At 37.8% G+C, this 19,813-nt stretch overlaps 1 protein-coding gene across 2 annotated transcripts in view; it reads right to left on the bottom strand.

Moving 5' to 3' along the window:
- Positions 1 to 470: 470 nt before the first annotated feature.
- Positions 471 to 19,813, bottom strand: part of LOC114644861 (zinc finger protein ZFP2-like) — a 64,686-nt gene continuing 45,343 nt past the window's right edge. Inside the window, exon 5 of one of the 2 annotated variants that reach the window (XR_007935828.1) lies at positions 471 to 730. The gene's annotated coding sequence lies outside the window, so the exon portion shown is untranslated. Of the gene's footprint in view, positions 875 to 19,813 lie in introns of both variants that reach the window. The other variant, XR_007935829.1, reaches the window with a different exon arrangement.

The raw sequence follows: 19,813 nt of genomic DNA, 5'->3' as shown, positions 1-19,813 counted from the left end.
ACAGAAAGATATGGAAGAAGATGATCTGCTGTGGCAACCCCTAATGGGAGCAGCCGAAAGAAGAAGAAGACCAAAATTCAGCACTGTGCTTTCACTAATTTGTTACTGCAAGAATAATTTGCAAGGTTTTATTAGTGAAAAAAAGCAGTTGACTGAGTGTATCAATATGAAAATATTAGCAATATCATGCTGTCAATCTGTCTGCTTTCAATGTATCTGATAATGCGTTAATCAGTTCCAAATAAAATTATTTTTTTATAGTGACACCTACTATCATTTTGAGGTTTACTTTTATTTATCCTTTCAAAATCTCAGGGAGATTTAACAGTGATATCCTTGGTTGTTCAGGTCAATACCAAAACATTTATTAATATTTAAGCAACAAACTGGTTATTGATAGTTTCAGTTATTCAAGTACATAAATGCACAGCCCGAATGGTTTATTGGACATTTTGTGCAATAATGTCTGGAACACTGAAGTGCTCCAGATTCAGCATGGTGTCAGCGCAGCATGACTGTACTTTGCTATACATTTTTAAAGTGCATTCTTTTCATTGCATGTTTTTGGGGACCACCCAATTGTATTAGTGGAGACTTGAGGCTCATTTCACAATCATTGCAGAAGAACTTTACTAAAAGATAACTGTAAAGTAGTAAGCAGAGTTGCCTTATAATTACAGGTACCTGGGTTTGAGCATGGGCCCAGTCAATGTCTGTTTAAAGTTTACACCTTTTGCTTATGTCTTCATTGTTTTCTTTTGCTAGGTAATTGTATAACAAAAAATACTGAAGACGGAGCAGTTAGTTGATTGGTGACTCTAAATTGGCCCAGAATGAGTGATTGTGACAGACTTTGTCTACACTTGTATTCAGCCTTCCATTCATAACTGCCAAAGCAGCCCTCTACTGTAAGGAAGTTTAAGAAAGAATAAAAAAGGCAAGAAAACAATTATGAGGGACATTGAGGTCAATTTTTCTTTTAAGACCAAACTGTGTGGTTGTTTGTTACCCAATTCTTTCCAAGAGCCACTGCATGAAATAAGATCTCATCAGTAAGAGTTTTTCTTTATTTGGCATCCCTTAAAGAACTGGAATTTTTCTCTGCAGGCATGATGATACATTAGGCTTTCTTCCTCATCCTTTTACAATATTGCATTTACTTACTAAACACTTTCTGTCCTATGTACACATACAAGTGGAAAACATGAACCAGTTAACCAATTTTGCCTTTCCCAGCAAAGCATTGTAAACCCTTTCCAACATAAATCTACTTTCTGTTACTGTATGTATTACTCAGTTTACAACTTTTGTTTTTTAGGCTCCAAATTGTAAGAAATAATCTGCCCCCCAAAAAAACTATAATGCTAGTCGTTTTAGTGACCATTTCACTATCATGCAAGTATTGGTACACTAAGCAAGCAACTGAGTGAAAAGAATAAGAAAGAAAAACGCCCGTCTGCATAGCAGGGAGTTTTTGAAGTAAAGGAAGATGGAGAAGCAGATAGGGCTGTCACCTCAAAAGTGACTAGACACAGGTTGTGTTCCATGTTAGTAAGTCTCACATTTTCCATGTGTTTCCATGCTATTCTGGTTTTCCTGAAATTAAGACAAACTTAGGTACCTCTATAAAGTTATATGGGGGGTCCCTGTCTGTTACTGTTGAGTTAGCCACTGGTTCCCCTCAACCCCGAATTAGATACGAGTTGGATTTTGAAGGTACACTGCGTGTTTAGCTGACTGAATGTTCAGTATGGTTGTTGGGTGTAAATTGCATATGTTGACATGGGTGGGCAATGAAAAAGTATGGAATGATCGAAGAAAATGAAAGTGACTGGATGCACAAATGTCTAAAGACATCTTCACTAGTATACATACAACAGCAGTAGTTTGCTTTTATTTGAAAAAATTGGAATTTTAATTTCTCCTCACTAATTGTAAATATTAGAATGTGATAACTGTAGATACTAAGCAGTATCTTGAAACAAGAAAAAAAACAATGTCCCCATATGTGGACACCAGGTTTATCTTCATGTAAGGACAAAGGGTAACATTTTAAAATTTATATCAAATCACTCAAAATATAATTTTCTGTATAGGAACTTTGCATTGCAAAGAGAAACTGTCATTATTTAAAACTACAATCAGTATTTGCACATAAACGTGCAGCACAAACAGAACCATGTACATTCCTTCAAAATAATAATCCAAATACGGAAGTATATAAATTTGCAGCGAAAAGAAAACTGATAACATTATTGAAAAGTATAATCACAATGTAAAAATTCACAAAATAGTAGAAAAAAACAGAAATCATGCAAGGAATAATTTTACTGTACATCATTATGGGGCAATAAAATGACCCTGACCTTTATAACAGTATATCTTTGCAACAGAGACAGGGGATCAACCAGATGTTCTACAACCAAGCCTCCAAAGCCCATTTCTTCTATTGCAGAAACCTGTGAATGGAGTGCTTCTGCACCCTGATAAACTTCAAAATACAACACAAACCTACTAGCTCAAGCCTTCACAAAGTTCTTGATCCCCACAGGATTGGGCTTACTTGGCACACACTGCCAAAATGGACATGATACTGAAAATGGGATCATCCGCTTATCAACCCACAACCATTCCAGTCAAAACTGAACGAAGTAGTATTTACGAATGCGATCGTGAAATAGCCTAATCTTCCAGAATTGACCTTTCTATCTTTTCTTCATTTCTTTAGTAGTTATATTGTCATTGAGAACGAGCTTAAAAGTGGTCAATTTGAAGAACATGTTATAAGTGAGATGGCCACTAATGATTAGAATTCATAACGTGCTGGACTAGAACATTCTAATTTGTAGATGCTCCAAAACAATGATAATCACAGTTACTGTAGTGTTGAGGTATGTGCAAGTGGTAGTCAGTGATGATACATTTGGACAATTAGAAATGAGTTTCATCAACTCTAAATCAAGGTGTTGTTCAGCATAGTTCACAGGCTGCCAATCATAGTGTCTGACAGACATTTCACTTATAGCCTGGAGGCGAACCAAATCAGGAATGAAGGCAATGGACACCCAATGCCTACCATGCCCATGTGCATCCCCAATAAGTTCTGGCTCACTATCACTATCATCACTATTGAGATGTTCCGAGTCTGGTAAATCTGCTGCAGAGTAGTCATCTGTTGAACAGTAATAATCTCCTGGTTGAATATCATCAATTAGACAAATCCTCAGAGTTAGTTATCACCAATAGTTACGTTAAGCAGCCTTTCGCTGTTGACTGATCAACCCAAGATCCTCAAAACGTGGTAAAATCAGTGTAAACAACATTTAATTAAAATAGAATATACTTAATAATAAGAATAAAACAGAAAATAAAAATAAATTCACATTTGACTGAGTCCTAAGCAAGATTCAAAATACACCCACGTTTTATCTCTATTTATGAATTTAATTTGAATGTGATCGCACTGTACCTCTTAAGGATTATTTCATTGATAATGTGTTTCCTTTTGAATATTTCTAAAATAAAAAATAAAATATTTCCGCAAATGCTGCCGATTGTAAATAAAAACGATTTTAACATCGGACCCTGATGCACTTTCTTACGACGCCTGCCTATCTTTGTTTGAACTCTGTCTGAAATGACGTTTTCTGATATCGATGTCATTCCGCTTATTCACCTTACAGCTGATTGAATTAATCACACCACTAGATGGCAGTCAAATCTTTTTTCCAGACAGCGTTCCTAAGAGAAAACGTACATGGATGATGACACAGTGAAGGAAGATCATCTGTTTCCAAACGAAGAAATGCAGGGTCACAGGAGACAATTTTAATAATTCGCTCTCTCTCTCTTTCTCATATCTTTCCTATCTAAAGCTCTGTAGTACTAGGGTGTTGTGTCATGATAGCCATCATCTAAAGCTCTTAAGCGTGTTGTTTCGTCCCCAGTCACAAACCTGACAGAACCATTTTAATGTTGCTTCGGGGTGCAGCACAACTATAAAATTGCTCCGCTTTGAGCTGCTAACAATTTACGTAAGGCAGTAAACTCGGGGAAAACCCGCAGATTAACAAAAAATTCTATTTAATACCATTCTTTTGTTTCGAACTTTCTTGTCGTTTTTGAAATGCATACGGTAGGCTAATGTTTACTCTTCTTTTTATGTAATTGGTCAGTTTCTTCATGACTTTTTATAATATACAGTTTTTACTTTACATAAAGCAGGATGTCCCTGAAAAAATGCATGCTTTTATTACAAGAGTTTCGGCTTCCTCGATCGGTATTCTTTAGTCATTTCCTTATTCCTAAAAATCTGTGTTTGATCTGTATTTGTAATTTCAAAGATTATTTCAGTCCTCACAATTTCATTAGACGGTAACTCGGTTATGCTTTCTGCCGGACGGCCGTGGCACTTACCCGGCCTGGACGCCTCCGCAATATATGGACCGAAGGAGACAATGTTCTGTGAATGTTCCCTCCCCGGTCCTTTCAGTGCGGAGGCGTCCCTGCCGGGTAAGTGCTACGGCCGGCCGTCACAGCTGGAAAAAAAAACAAGGAATAAATTAGAATTGCGGCAAAAAAGAAAATCAAAATGAGGACATGAAGCATTCATTTCGTAAATTATTGCTTGGCAGCCCAATCACAATGTATTAATGATACGTGTAATGTATATATAGTAAAATATTTTGGGGTTATGTTAAATGTAATGATTACAGAAGAGTCTGTTTTACTTATCAGTGCTGTATGTACCAAATAAGAGGGTTCAGTTTAAGCGAAGTTATACCATATAACGTCAAAGACACAGGATATAAAAGAGGAAATTGCAGGAGATTGCATGAGACAGACGAGTTTAGATCAGATGAGATCGAGACCAACAGTCAGCAGCTGCGGGGGCTTCTTTAGTTTGTGGTATGTTCGTTCAAATTCGTTCAAAGACGCAACACTTAACAAATGGATTAATGCTAATGGCTACAGTTTCAGTCTTAATTATCTGCTGTTATATAGGATATCTAAAACATTGACGTGCAAAAAAACAAAAATAAATAAAACAAAAAGAGTGACCCACCACTGAAGCAGCATTCCATGTTGGGTCCTAAAGACCCTATTAGCCTTCTAAAAGATGCATTTTATTTAGTCTATTAGTTTTCATTTAATTTGTCATATCTGTGAAGAGTTACTTAGTAGATGTACAAGTACTTGATTGATAATCATTTGTTCAAGATGCTTTAGAGAACAGTGTCTGCTAAACAGTAATAATGTCGTTCCAGTCACTATCATTATCGTAGCTTTTAGCTCAGTCAATTGATTGTGAAAAACATATAGTGAGAAAAATAAATAGGCCTACGTCTTCTGTCAGCACAGATAAGCATAGATGGAAGCAAAAAATAATAAATACAATTATAAAATTTTGCCTTGGTTTCCAAAGGCATTTCTTGTGGGCAATTTAAATGTGCTCTCAGCTTTCTCTTTGATGTTATAATGTGCCATCAGAGAACCCGAGACTCACTTTTGTGACGCTGAGTGCTGCTTGTCACATTTCTCTTAGCACCCACACATCGGCGTTGAAAACAACACTGGATGTGAATTAAGCACATTTAATCTGACTTTACATTCACTGTGCAGGTAACAGAAAAACATTATATAAAATATCAGTCAGTCATTTCCTAACTCACTTTGTCCTGAACAGGGTTTCTGGGAGCCTATCCCAAGTAGAACAGGGCACAAGGGAGGAACAAGCCATGGACAGGGTGCCAGTTCATCACAGGGCGCACACATCCAGTTTAGGAACACCAATTCACCTAACCTGCATGTCTTTGGACTGTGAGAGCAGACCCATGGGGACATGGGAAGAACATGCAAACTCCATGCAGGGAGGACCCCAACCCCTGTCCTAGAGGGCTGCATACATATATATACACATATATGTTCAGTATAAATATATATACATATACACACACACACACACATATAATATATTATATATATACTAGGGGGCTCTGCCCCCTGCTCGCTTCGCTCGCCAACCCCTGGCGTTGGGGCATGACAAAGAGTGAGATGTATGAATTAGATATAGAATAGTGTGCAGGTGTGGATGATGCATATAGAAAGCAAAAAATACAGTGTTTGGCACAGAGTAATGGTTTATTGGAATATTTCTTTGTACACCACAGTAGTAGTAAAGATGGTGTCCTGTCTTTGAATGAGTCTTCCTTGGCATGGAGCATTTATAACTTTAATGTCAGATGAACGTCGAACACGTGAGAAGGCAACATAAAGTTGTCCATGTCCAAAAACGGGCTCAGAGAGGTAGATGCCAACCTTGTCCATGGTTTGTCCTTGTGATTTGTTGATGGTCATGGCAAATGCAGGTTTAATGGGGAACTGTCGGCGTTTCAATGTAAAAGGTAATTCTAGGCCAGAACTCGTAAGGTCAATTCTAGGAATGAGAACAGTATTGTTAGCATGTGATCCTGTAAGAACTGTTGCTTGAATAACATTGTGTGTCATGGTGTTGACGACTAAACGTGTGCCATTGCATAAACCCTGTTTAGTGTTAAGGTTTCTTAATAGTATTGGCTGGGTTAATAGTGTTCAAATATTTTAAGGGGAAATTCAGATGTTCATTGTCGTCATCAGAGTCAACTTTGTCAGAGCTTAGAAAGAGCCGTGCCTCTCCAGGAAGTAATGAAATGACCTGGTTATTAATGTGATCAACATTAATATTTTTTGGACATAATATAGTGAGTTGTGTTAAAAGGGGCATTTGGTCCAATGAGACCGCTGTTCCAAATATCTCCGTAAGTAAGTCGTCGCAGATGAAGGGTTGAGGAATTGTAATAATATCTGGGTGAAGTCCATCTGTATTGGTGAGTGTATAATGTTCTAGTTGTAATAACCAATTGTTATATTCGGGATCTGGAAATCGCATGTTTTGTACCAAGTGTATCTTTAGAAAGCAAAGCCAATTGTTCGCGTAACATTTTGTGTTCCGCGGTTTTAGAAGCGCGCCGAGGTGAATTTTTTTGTTTGATGCGGGTTCGTGTTTGTGGTCCCGTTACTCGAGCTGTCTAGTTTTGTATCCGTGATCGTGAATTGATGACTTGTTTGATCTTTATCGTTAGGAATATGGATAAGTAATAAGTAGGATCGAACTCACTGTTAATATGCGGACTGTTCGTTTCTTCGTATTCACCAATCAGGTCTCGCGCCTGTATATGTATCGTAGTTCGGTCTCGTGTTGTTTATATGACGTCATCGCGTATTTTAAGGTGGACTGAATAATAGCTGAGCGCATGGCATGTGGAGCAATAGGTAAGCACTGTCTAAAATCTATTCCTAATAAAAGTACCTTTACTCCAAAGGGAATATTATTATTCATCAACGCAATGTCATTATTGTCCGCGTATTTTAAGGTGGACTGAACAATAGCTGAGCGGATTGTAAGTGGAGTAATAGTTAAGCACTGTCTAAAATCTTCTCCTAATAAAAGTACCTTTCCCGCAAAGGGAATATTATTATTCATCAACGTTTTTTAGAAGTTTATCAATGGTGTTGAGTAAGTGACTGGATGCCATTGTACATTCATCTATAATTAATAGTGTGGCAAGACGGATGTCACGTGCATTGTTACTGTGCATTGTCATAGTGGATACCGATGTTTCTGTGATTGGGACTGGTGTTTTGAATAAGGAGTGACATGTGTTTTTGGAGCCGAGACATTTTTTCTTCCGCGGTTTCAGAAGCGCTTTGTAGGTGCCGACGTGATTTGTGCGTATTTGCGTTCTTGATTTGTTTCAGGGTGCACTGTTCCAAAGCGATGTAATATTTGTCCACATACGCGAAAGCGGTATGGGTCATTGCCTTTTGGTGACCTGATATTTACTCCGGTAGATGCAAAATCAAATGAACTATTGTAGGATGTAATGCAGATGCGCCGCCGTGTATTTTGTTGTTTCATGCGGGTTCGTGTGTTTGGTCCTGTTATCCGAGCCGAATCGTTTTGTACCCGTGAGCGTGTATTCATGACTTGTTTGTTCCTCAGCATGCGAAATATGGATAAGTAATAAGGAGGATCGCACTCACTGTTAATATGGAGCCTTTTCTGCAGTTGAACGGTTAATAGTGCTTTATTGTAAGGAGATCCACCTATGCTGCCTAGTGTGAAGGTGTTGAGATGACGTATGTTTAATATGGACGGTTCCTTTAGAAATGGGGCTTTGGGTGTCACTTCTTATTGATGTTAGTGTGTTTGTGGGTCTGATTCGCCGTTGTTGTGAACGTTTCGTGTGCCATGTCTCATCTCTAATGGGCCTGGCGTGGCGGTCACGGCTTCTTTTTTTTGGTGCGTTAGGAGCTTGTTAAATCCTCCTGTTTGTGTGGGTCCCGTTTCGTGTGCAATGGGATTCGTGCGGCGCTGTGTGCTTTTTCGGTGTCTGAGCGTGGGGGGGGGGGGGGGGGGGTTGGTGGGGCACGAGCGTCTTCTTTCTTTTTGTGTGCCAGGGGCTTGTTGAATCCTCCTCTTGTGGGGGGGGGCTTGCAGGTGGGCGCGAGCGGCTTCTTTTTTTTTTGTGTGCTACTTTCGTGTGCAATGGCTTTCGTGCGGCGCTGTGCATCGCCTGCGTTTGACTCCTTTTTTCTGTGCTCACTCCTTTTTTCTGTGGTCGCGGCCGCCTCTCGCGGAGCCTCATTTCTTGGGGCGCCTGCGCAGTACGTCTTTTTGCGGCTACGGCCCATGGCCGGATGTCCCTGCGTCCATCCGGTTTAGCATTCTCGGTTAGTAATATATATATATATATATATATATATATATATATATATATATATATATATATATATATATATATACATACTGTATATATTATGGGGTGCCAAACAGGCAAATACAATGATTTTTTCAATATATAAAGTCACTGTTGGAATATATAAAGTCATTCCCGAATATATAAAGTCAGCATTGGAATATATAAAGTCATTCCCAAATATATAACGTCAGCATCAGAATATATAAAGTCATTCCTGATTATATAAACTCAGCGTCGGAATATATAAACTCAATCCTGAATATATAAATTTAAACTCAGATTGTATTGCTATTGTTTGAAACGACTCAGACACATTTTTAGTAAACTTATCATAATAACAGCATTCAGTGAAACTGATAGTATAATGATTATCTTTAAACTGTAATCTCTACCCACAATTTCTATTTACTATATGCTCGTGTAAGCAAATAATGCAAGCTGCTTCCCCAAAAAATGCACATCTGCTTTAGCAAACCCAGCGCGAAACTCACATGGTGTGCAGCAGACGACGACATTTGCCAAGTTTTAACACAGGTTTTAATGTATGCCCATTTGGGAGACGATCATAGTTTGGGATAAATCAGCTTTTAGAAATTCACTCAAGAGCTACAGTCCTGTTGCAGTTTTAATTTTAATTTTATTTCGCCATATATGTCTCTTCTATACTAAAGTTTGAAGATTACTATTATTTGCATTATCATCATTGTTGTCATCAGACGTTAAGACCGTACATCGCTAGTATGCGAAAATAATATAAAACAATTTAATCGGACATTTGCTTTGAGTACAGTGTTCATAGGTCTGTAGTGCTGTTTAAAAAAAAAAACATCTCGCGTGGCCCTGGGCCGTTTCTAGGCAACAGATTGGGCCTCGCATAGTGCAGACAGCGCAGGCGCTACTGAGGCACACAACATAAACATTTCTTTGTTTTCCGGTCCGGTTCGGACAAATTTGTCTAAACAAAACAAAGATAGGGGAATCTACATAGGGATACAGTAATCCGCCCTGACCACTAGAGGGCATGTGTAGACCACCTACGCCCAGATATTGTGATGTGTGGGTCACAGACTTTCACAAAAGAGAAAGAAAATAAGCAACTTTACTGTTGTGAAGGCAGGAACATTCTCAAAGCATACACACGCAGCATACATGTAGTGACGATGACGTCGTTCTGGTTCCGCTCCCTTCTAGGATTTCCCGCTGAGCGTTTACTAAGCATTAAGCCCTTATGACCCTGTTGTATGCACACTGTAGCCTTCAAATCAAAGAACGGATTCTCTGTACTGTACATACAAAGTTTGACGTGTTCAAAAAGAAAGTAGAATAACACTGCTTGTAATGCTCCTATGACTCCCAGACAAAATCACCCACGATGAAGTATACTGTACTCAAAAGCTATATCTGGCCACGCTTGTTGGGACAGGCTTATATCAGCCTCAGTTACACCAAGCTTGAACCTCTGATGGTGCCATTTGGTGAACCTCCAATCTGTTGCCGTTAATGGGCCAGGTTTACTAGACAGCATCCAAGATGAGTTCCCTATGAGAGGGACAGTGATTTTTTTCTTCCTTGTCTTTACCCTCTAATGTCCACATGGAGTACTACATGCTTCCACTTGAGCCACTTCTCTTTAATAATCATGTTGATGAACATATTTGGGATCTTTCAAGGCTGGCAGCTGATAAAAAGGACAAAAATCAAGACACCTATTTTCTCACACTGGCATCAACCGGACCACTACCATTTGTTGGCCATGGAGGCCTTCTGGTGCTGGATTAAGGTCTGTCATGTGACATGTTGGTGGCATTCTTGTTCCTGACAAACGTTTACCAGTTAGCCCCCCTCCCCCATTTAAATTCAGCCTTCAAACTCCATTGGATTTTATGTTTTTTTTTTAATTATTTAAGAAAAATGTCTTGCATAATTTTTTGTGCTTGAGACTTACTTGAAGATTTGAAATGAATCGTCATTGTCTCCCCTTCACAGCGCTTGGACTTCAATTCCCCAGCAATGTGCCTTCGGTCGAATGTTCTTGCAGTGGTCATATTGTCATCTCTGGGTTTCATCCTATGGATCAAAGACAAGTCGTCAGACTGACAGTTGAAGTTAAGCTGCCCTCAGAATAAAGGCTTCGCTGTGGCATGCCGAGTTTAAGCGGGACATCTTTATGTCAAACTCGGCACCTGGAGGGCCATTGTGGCTGCAGGTTTTCATTCTTGCCACTTTCTCTATTATTAACCAATTACTAATGATTGATAATAGAATATACCATGTTGCTTTGATTTGAAATGACTTGTATTTTAAATCCTGCATTTTTTTCTTTAATAAGCAGCCAAACAATCATGAGATGCAAAGAGAGAGAAAAGATGACCAGACTAACATGGGACCCCCATTTTCGTCTTTGTCTTTCATGCAATATTTGTCTCAATAAAATAGCAATAAAGGTAAAAATGAAGATTTGCTCTGGTCCACAAAACATTTCCTTGCATACTTCAGGAAAAAAATGTTTTAGAAATTACTTCTATGGCAAGTCATAGAATTTAATAGCAGATTTAATTAACACTTAGGGAATTGGTTGTAATAAAAATGGTGGCCTTCATTGACTGTTTGAGACCCATTGGCGTAGCTAGAGTTTGTGCTGCTCAGGGTGGGGCGGTGCGTCAATTTGCCACCCTCCGACATATCTGAATATGTTAACCTATGTAAACAGAAAATTAAAATGACATATAGAGAAACATTAAGATACATTTTGCATAGATTTATTCATATATAGAGAAACTGTAATAATTTTTCACATATAATTATTTGTAAGCATCAACTAGACAAGAATATAGTATAGACGCACTGGTAAGCCGTGTTCTAATTATTAGTTTAAGATAATTACGCTGCAAAAACCAGAACCATTGTAGTGTACAAGTGATAGGTGGGAATGTTTTTTGCGCAGAGCAAGAATGCATTCGGATTGATAACAAAACGAAATTATAAATTGTAAATTAGTTGTTTATCTTCCTAGAAATTATTACCCAAATAATGTTTGTTTATTTTTGTTATTGCCTCATAAATTTAAACTACTGTGTCTGATGCTGTCACAGAAGGAAAGTCTGAAAATTATTTTTGAAGCATTTGTGGATAAAGATCAGATAATTTCACTTTTTTCATTCATGAGTGATATTTTTCCGAACCCTGCTGCTTACACATGAATTGTACTGATCCTTTTGGCCAATAATGCCACCCCCAAAAATGTGCCGCTTGGGGCGGACCGCCCCCTCCACCCACCCCTAGATACACCACTGTTGAGACCCCTGGGTTAGCTTATCATCTGTTGATTTGCTTTGCATCTCTTTATTAATTAAGCAATTCTACCATAATCAAGGCTAAAGAATTCTGATAAATCAGCAGCAGTACAGTGGTACCTCTGGTCACAACCGTAATTTGTTCCAAAACTCTGGACGCGACCCGAACATAATTTCCACATAAGATTGTATGTAAATACAATTAAAAGGTTCCAGACCGTACGAACTATACATAAATATATATATTTTTAAGCACAAAAATAGTTAATTATACCATAGAATGCACAGTGTAATAGTAAACTAAATGTAAAAACATAGAATAAGACTGAGAAAATCTTAAACAACAGAGAAAACTAACATTGTAAGAGTTCGCGCTAGACCCTTATGAACCGCTCACTGTAAACACTTTTTTTATGAGTTTTAAGCACAGGGAAAAAAAAAATTAAATGCCACTTCTCTTGCAAAACTTTTCAAACCATCCTCTGCTGGCTTTAAATTCCTCACCTTCACCACTTGAAGAAGGATTTTTTTTCAGCAAATCGCCATGAATCTTCCTGGCTTTCTCGTGTATGATCGGCTCGCTTACGCTATTCCCTGCAAGTTGCTTCTCGTTCAACCACACTAGCAACAGTTTTTCCACCTGTGCTTGGTTAACATTATAACTCCTTTTGCAACATCAGCTGCTTTGTTATGCCCTGTATACGCAAACAAAAGAAAATGGGAAACGGAAAATGGGAAATCATTGGTGCATGCGAAAGCATATATGGAAACTGGCCGCCAGTGTTTTTGTTCGCCACCAGAGCGTGTGGTCGTGAACAGATGCAAAATTTTGGCAAACTTTTTGATCGTAACCCAATTTGTACGTGTTTGGAAACGTTCGTGACCAGAGGTTCTACTGTATAAGGAAGTGCCAGGAACAAAAACTTCCAGCCACTGTGGCTCTCCTGGGGCCTCATTTGTAAAACATTGCGTGGATTTGATCGTGAAAATATGTGCATGGCAAACAGAGAATGCCTATGCTAAAAAAAACCCAGATTTTAAAAACTTTTATAGTTTATAAATCTCAATCGCCTTGTAAATGTGCATTTGTGAACATGCTTCGAGGCTAATCAAACTCCTACACATTCCCTCCTGACTCATTGAGACATGCCACCTGCCTTCAGGAGTATCTGTTGTGCTCCGCAGCTAAGTCCACAAAATCATGCGTGGCACGATAGTGCCTCTCCTACATTCTAGGGGTCAGGGAAAGGTGTAAGATTGCAGTGTCTGAGCAAGCAGCCAGTATCACCTGGCACATGGAATGCCATGATTGCGGATGCAACGAATAGTATAAAACATATGAAAAACTGAGGGTTCAGCCAGTTACCTAACCAAAAAGCTGTGTACAGTACCAAAATGACTGACAAAGGTAGTTTGCCTCAAAATAAATGAATCACAGGTTGATCCAGGCCACAGAGATGTTTGTCAGTCTCATTCTGACATCACAGATGACTTGTGCATTAGTAGAATGTAACAGCTTAAGGTTAACAAAGATGCACTTATTGCAATATAAGCAATTACATTAGGAGAACCAGATGTTACCGTGACAAAAATATATTTAATAAATGTACACCAACACCATAAGAAAACAGTACGCAATGCCTCCTCAGTCAGCTTTCAACACACTGGACACAGAGATATTCCTGATCTGTCAGGCAATTCTCTGAGAGGTGACAACAGGTAGGCTATATAGACTGACGAAAAAACAAAAAAGCTCTTCACTGCAAATACACTGCATTGGCCTTCTTGAAAGGGAACTAAAATAGAGTCTGCATATCATATTCAACACTTCTAAGAATTAATGTTTGTCACATCAATGCATATTATAATAACGACTTGGTGGTATGTATTATTATACACAGGAGTCAACATTTAGTTGGTCTGACTGCATTTCTCTTCTTGATCAAAGGTGTCTCAATTTTACAGTTTCCTTGAAATGGTGCATACACATGGTCCAGAGTTACCATAAATATGTGCAAGCTTTTGCATATTTTCTTTTATAAATCTCGACATTTGTGTGGGAAGTTCCGTACACACATTTCAAGTCTCTTTATGTGTGTACACAAGCTTTATAAATGAGGATTCATGTTTGACAAACTCCTTTTTTTATTGTGTCATCATTGTCACATGTACAGAAGCCTGGCTTTCATGTGCTAATCAACATACAACATATCATCACTCACTGATGTCATGATTATTGAGTATAATTACCTTACATTGAATCTTCTAAAATGATAAAACCTTGAGGACTGGAGAGTGCACATACTACTCTGGTAGGAATGTCTGTCATGACAGAAGAAATTCAGGATTGAGTTCAGCGAAATGCTCAGTTTACAGCAATAATTAAGTAACTGCCTGCAACGAAAGCTGCATCCTATGCAGTAGTCCAGTATAGAGCAATCTTCTCCTTTTAAATCGAATGCCCATCTAATATTTACCAGTCAAGAAGAGGCTAATATTGTAAGAAAAAAGTGATGATTGTGATTTGTGTACTCATAACTATAAAAGTAAATGCAGCCACCATTTTAGATAGATAGATAGATAGATAGATAGATAGATAGATAGATAGATAGATAGATAGATAGATAGATAGATAGATAGATAGATCTTTATTGTCATTGTCACTTTTTCAAAGTAACAACGAAATTGAAGGTGCAGTCAACTCAGTGTGAGGCATAATAGTTAAAAAGACAAGAAGAGGGAAAATAATAACAAACCAAATAGTAATAAAAGTACTTTACAAAATATACAAATTGCACTGGTTAAATGTACAAATTGCACTGGTTGACCTAAGGTCTATATTACACATTGAGAGAATGATATGGGGCAGTTTTACTCTGAGTTCAGGGCCATGATTGCTTTTGGATAAAAGCTGTTTTTAAGGTGATTTGTCCTGGTTTTCATTGCTCTGTATCTCTTGCCCGATGGCAAAAGCTGGAAGAGGCAATGTCCAGGATGTGATGAAGCCTGTGAAATGTCTATTGCTTTTTTACAGCATTGGGAGGTGTAGATTTGTTCCAGAGTGGGGAGGGTACAACCAGTTGTTCTCTCCGCTGTGCTGAATACCCTGTGGAGCGCTTTCCTTTCTGAAGAAGTGCAGCTACAGTACCACACACACAGTCCATACGTAAGCACACTCTCGATGGAACAGTGATAAAAGGCAAGGAGCAGATTTTTGGGGAGATGGTTCTTTCTGAGGAATCTCAAAAAATACAGTCTCTGCTGGGCCTTCTTCTAAAAATCACTTTAACCAGATCAGTTTCTTATTTAGCCATTTTCGTTTTTTGTAAGACAGGTGAGAAGGTTGATAGATAGATGCACTGAATAAATGAAAGTTACCACAAAAGAGACAAATAATAAAAAGATAAGGGTTTCTAATGTATATAGTGGTTGTACACAGCAAACTCAGACAAAAATGAAGAGGAAGGGTACACCCTGCATAACCATGTAATGACATTTCAGACAAGACAATGCTATCACATTGCTTAACCAATAATTTTAGATAAATCTTTCCTCCTCACAAAGAGCTGCCAAAAAAAAGCATTATAACTTTAATGACTGGCAATTATTTATGCATTCATGACAGAAACTAGAAATGAGTAAGACTGAGAGATGCACAAAAAAAAACAAATGATCTGGCTGAGTCTGAGACCTGCAGATGACTAATCAGAAATTTGGACACCAAGTGATTTTCAACTTCTCCTGTGGGATTATTGATTGTATGGCCAATGGACTAAGCTGATTACTGGCTAAAGACACCCTGGAACACTGATGTGTCTCAAGTGAAGCCTAACTTTAAAGATGGACAGCAAGATTCCACTTGGAGGTCCCAGAGAAGTTTGGAATTAATTGTGTGGGTGTGTGTGATGGAGTGTAGTGTAGGGTTGATTAAAAGGAGGGGGACTTTATGTGAAGTCTGGCAGGTCTAGGGAATGGATGTTTTGTTTGAAATTCACAGGTGAAGGTAAATTTCTTCACAAATGTGGGAGTATAATTTGGTTGAAATGGTTGCTTTATATGAATGAGTTAGTTTAGAGTTATACTGTGTTTCATTTTGTTTGTATATGACACCCAATTTCAATTAATAAAAAGGATATTTTAAAAGGTTTATTGTATTTGGGTTTTAAAGTGCATAAAGAGTCAAACCGGACTCCATTCTAATAAATAAATGTGGTGGCATCTAACATTAGTGCAGTGAGTATTTTTTCCTAAAATTCCCATTTATGTGACATCTGCCCTCAATCAGCTTCTGTCTGTTTCATCTGATCTTGACGAAAAAGACATGCTAAAGTAACAACGGCATCAACCCCACTAACTTCCTTCACAATTTGAAACTCTTCTTTCATGTAATTCCTCCTTCTGTATTTGCTCATATTCAAACAGTTTCCTTTCTTTTTGGCCCTTTGGATATTTTAAACAGATATTTTCTAGATTTTATATATCTCTCTATTATAAAAAAAATCCTGCAGAGAAACAGTAGGGCGTCGAGATGTGATCTTCACGTTAAAATCACGGAAGACACTTAAAAGACCCGCGAGACTAAAGAGATTGGCCATGGAGCGTCTCGCGGGGACCTTACACATGAGACTTTGTGCCAAGAGATTGACCCAGGACCATCTCGCGATGATGTAGAACATGAGATTCTTGCAAGACACGCCCTACTTACAACCAAATAAGACCACAGTCATCAAAACTCTCAGTCGTGTTTTAGCTTTGAGCACACACAGATCCAGGGCTCTCAGCGCATATAAAGCGTATAAGGACAATACGTTATAGATGAAACATAGACGAGTAAGCGAAGAAGAAAGCAGTGCGGAGAAAACAGACTCAAAAGCGTTGGAGAGACAAAAAAGAAAAAGAATAATCTAGGTGCAAATTCAGAAAATAAGGAAAGTAATTTTCAGCCCAGAACAAGTGGAACTGAAAAAAAAGCACGTCCAGTCGGGACGTTTGCGCTATACACATGCAGAGCAGGTTAGAGGTTATGAAAGCAATGGAATTCGAAAGGCTCAAAAAAAAAAACGTTGGTGCAATACACATGTGGAGAAAGTTAAAGAATATGAAAGTAGGAAAATTAGAAAGTATAAAAAAAAGAAAGTAAAGATCGCAGTAGTGCAAACAAATGGAAATTATTACTCAAAAAAGGGAAAATAATCACCATGGACCAGGTGTCACTGAAACAAAAGCAGGATAAAGCGAGGTCAGAAATAAAAGACAGAATAGAAAACAAAGTAAAATCTCATAAAGAGGTTAAAAAACAAGGGGGCCAAACACATGCAGAGCAGGTTAGAAGTAATGAAAACCGGAATTCAAAAGCCTCAAAAAAAACGTAGGCGCAAAACACATGCAGAACAAGATACACAATATGAAAGCAGAAAAAAACGACAGTGTCAAAACAAAGAAAGTAAACATTGCATTAGCGCAAAGAAAGAGAAATTATTACTCGGAGAAATAATGAAAAGGCGAATAGAGATTGAATATATGGACACAGGTGATATTTCAGAAGTATGTAAATATTGTAAGGCTTTGAAGTTTAAATCAAGAAAATTTCAGAAACGGAGTATACCTCACATGCCTTTATTGGTTACTTCACAAAAGAAATTATTAACTGTTGATGATGTCGATCGTTTGTCTGTGCTGAAATTCCAAACAGAGAAACCTATCCTGAATTATGGTACAAAGTCATTAAACACATCTCATGGACCTCATTAAAAAGATTCAGCACATTGGGACTCGAAATATTCCAAATATTGTTTTTACGGAAGTTCAGAAATAAAAGTGAAACTAATGAAATAGCAACAATTCAAAGAAAAAAAAATCTTAAAAGTGTGTATCCGGAAAAACAAAAACGGGGGTTGACGAACAAAGCGAGCAGGGGGAAAAGCCCCCTAGTTAAAATATAATATAAAGATCAAAACTGCATTCTCTACCTGTCTGTACCTGGTATATCTCTATAAAATGTCTCTTAATCTTAAGGGAAAAAAATTAAATAAGTCAGAATTGAAAAAGATGAGTGAGGTATAATGAGCAAGAAGTGAGAAATGACAAATATGTAGAAAAAAACAAACAACCAACCAAAAAAAATAGAAAAGTGACTTTTCACTGAATCGTGATTGGTAATTTAAACAGCAGTGGCCAGGCCACAATTTAAACAAGGGTCTATGGAGATCATCACTTGGTAACCATGTCAAGACAGTAAAAAAAGACAATGTACTGGTGATCAGTCTAGTTCTCATACAGACAGTGTTACAGCAAAGTGAGATTTGATTGAAAAGGTGCAGGTGCTGTGGTTTTAATATTAGCAATAGAACCGAGCTACTAGATAACGACTACACACTCAAAATGAAAAGTGTTCTGTGGATCGAGTGACTGTTTGCCCTGGTGACTACCAACAATAGCTGGTAAGAGAATAAGTGCCCTAAGTTGGCAAGTTAGGCGAGAATAAAAATAATTCTAGCTTTACAATGAACTTCCAAGCAGTTTACCTCAGTGCAGTTTCAGGCCGCTCACGTTATCTATATGAGTACATCAAACAGTTAGAATTATATTGCTGTCAAATTTCTGAAGCTGTGAGAAGGCATTTTTGAATAAACATTGACACATCAATGCTTTACACATCATAATTAAATTACTGATAGATATATATTACTTCTTTACTGGAAATGTCTAAGGCCAAAGGTTGTTTAATGGTAAACAGGTTGTTACTAGCAAAATGCTTTTTGATATCAATGTTTTTAGACTTAAACTACATTGTTTTATTACTACAGTCTTTCTACAAGGGTAATAAAATATATAAACTCCATAAATCCAGGGGTCAGGCTGCAATTCAGTGTAGGTTCTATGGTTTTAATATTAGCAAAATAAATGAAAAAAAAAACAAAAAAAAAACGGCCACACACTCAAGATGACAGTGTTCTGTGGGTCAAGTTATTATCTTACCGTAAGTGGAACTACCTATGTAGATGACATACAGCTTTACCTATCTATAGCACCTGATGACCCTGATGGCCTGGGCTCTCTGACCCAATGTCTATCTTGTACTTATCCATGGATTTTCTCCAGCTAAATAAGGGAAGAAAAGAAATCTCAGTCATTAGTAAAAGTGGAATTAATGAGAGTACTAGAAATAAACTTGATCTCTTAGCATTGAAAGTAAAGGTGAAAGTGCAGAACTGGACTCTGACCTAAACTTTAAATCATATACTAACCATATTACTAAGAGCTGCATTTTTCAATATAAGGAACATTGCAAATTTTAGACCTCTTATAACATAGGAAAATACTGAGTTAATTCATGCTTTTACTTCTAGTTGAATAGATTGCACACCTAACTGGACTACCTAAGAAGGACATCAATCAGTTGCAGTTAGTCCAGAATGTTAGCAAGAAAAAGAAGATCTAAGCATATCTCACCAGTTTTAGCGCCATTATATTGGTTACCTTACAACTTCTGCTTATGTCTGCATTGTTTTTTTCTAGGTACTTACTTAATATAAAATACCAAAGGCCTGCTTGGTTGTTTGATTGGTGAATTTGAAGTGAAAAAGTATGAGTAATTATAGCATTTGGTTGCTCTGCCATAGACTGTGGCTTTGTCTACATTTGTATTCAGCCTTTCATTCAAAACTGCCAAAGCAGCACAAAGTGTCTCTCTACTATAAGCAAGTGTAAGACAGAGTT

Source organism: Erpetoichthys calabaricus, chromosome 9 (assembly GCF_900747795.2).
Source record: "Erpetoichthys calabaricus chromosome 9, fErpCal1.3, whole genome shotgun sequence".
In the NCBI taxonomy this organism is placed as follows: Eukaryota; Metazoa; Chordata; class Cladistia; order Polypteriformes; family Polypteridae; genus Erpetoichthys; species Erpetoichthys calabaricus.
This window is presented reverse-complemented; position numbering and strand designations above follow the sequence as displayed.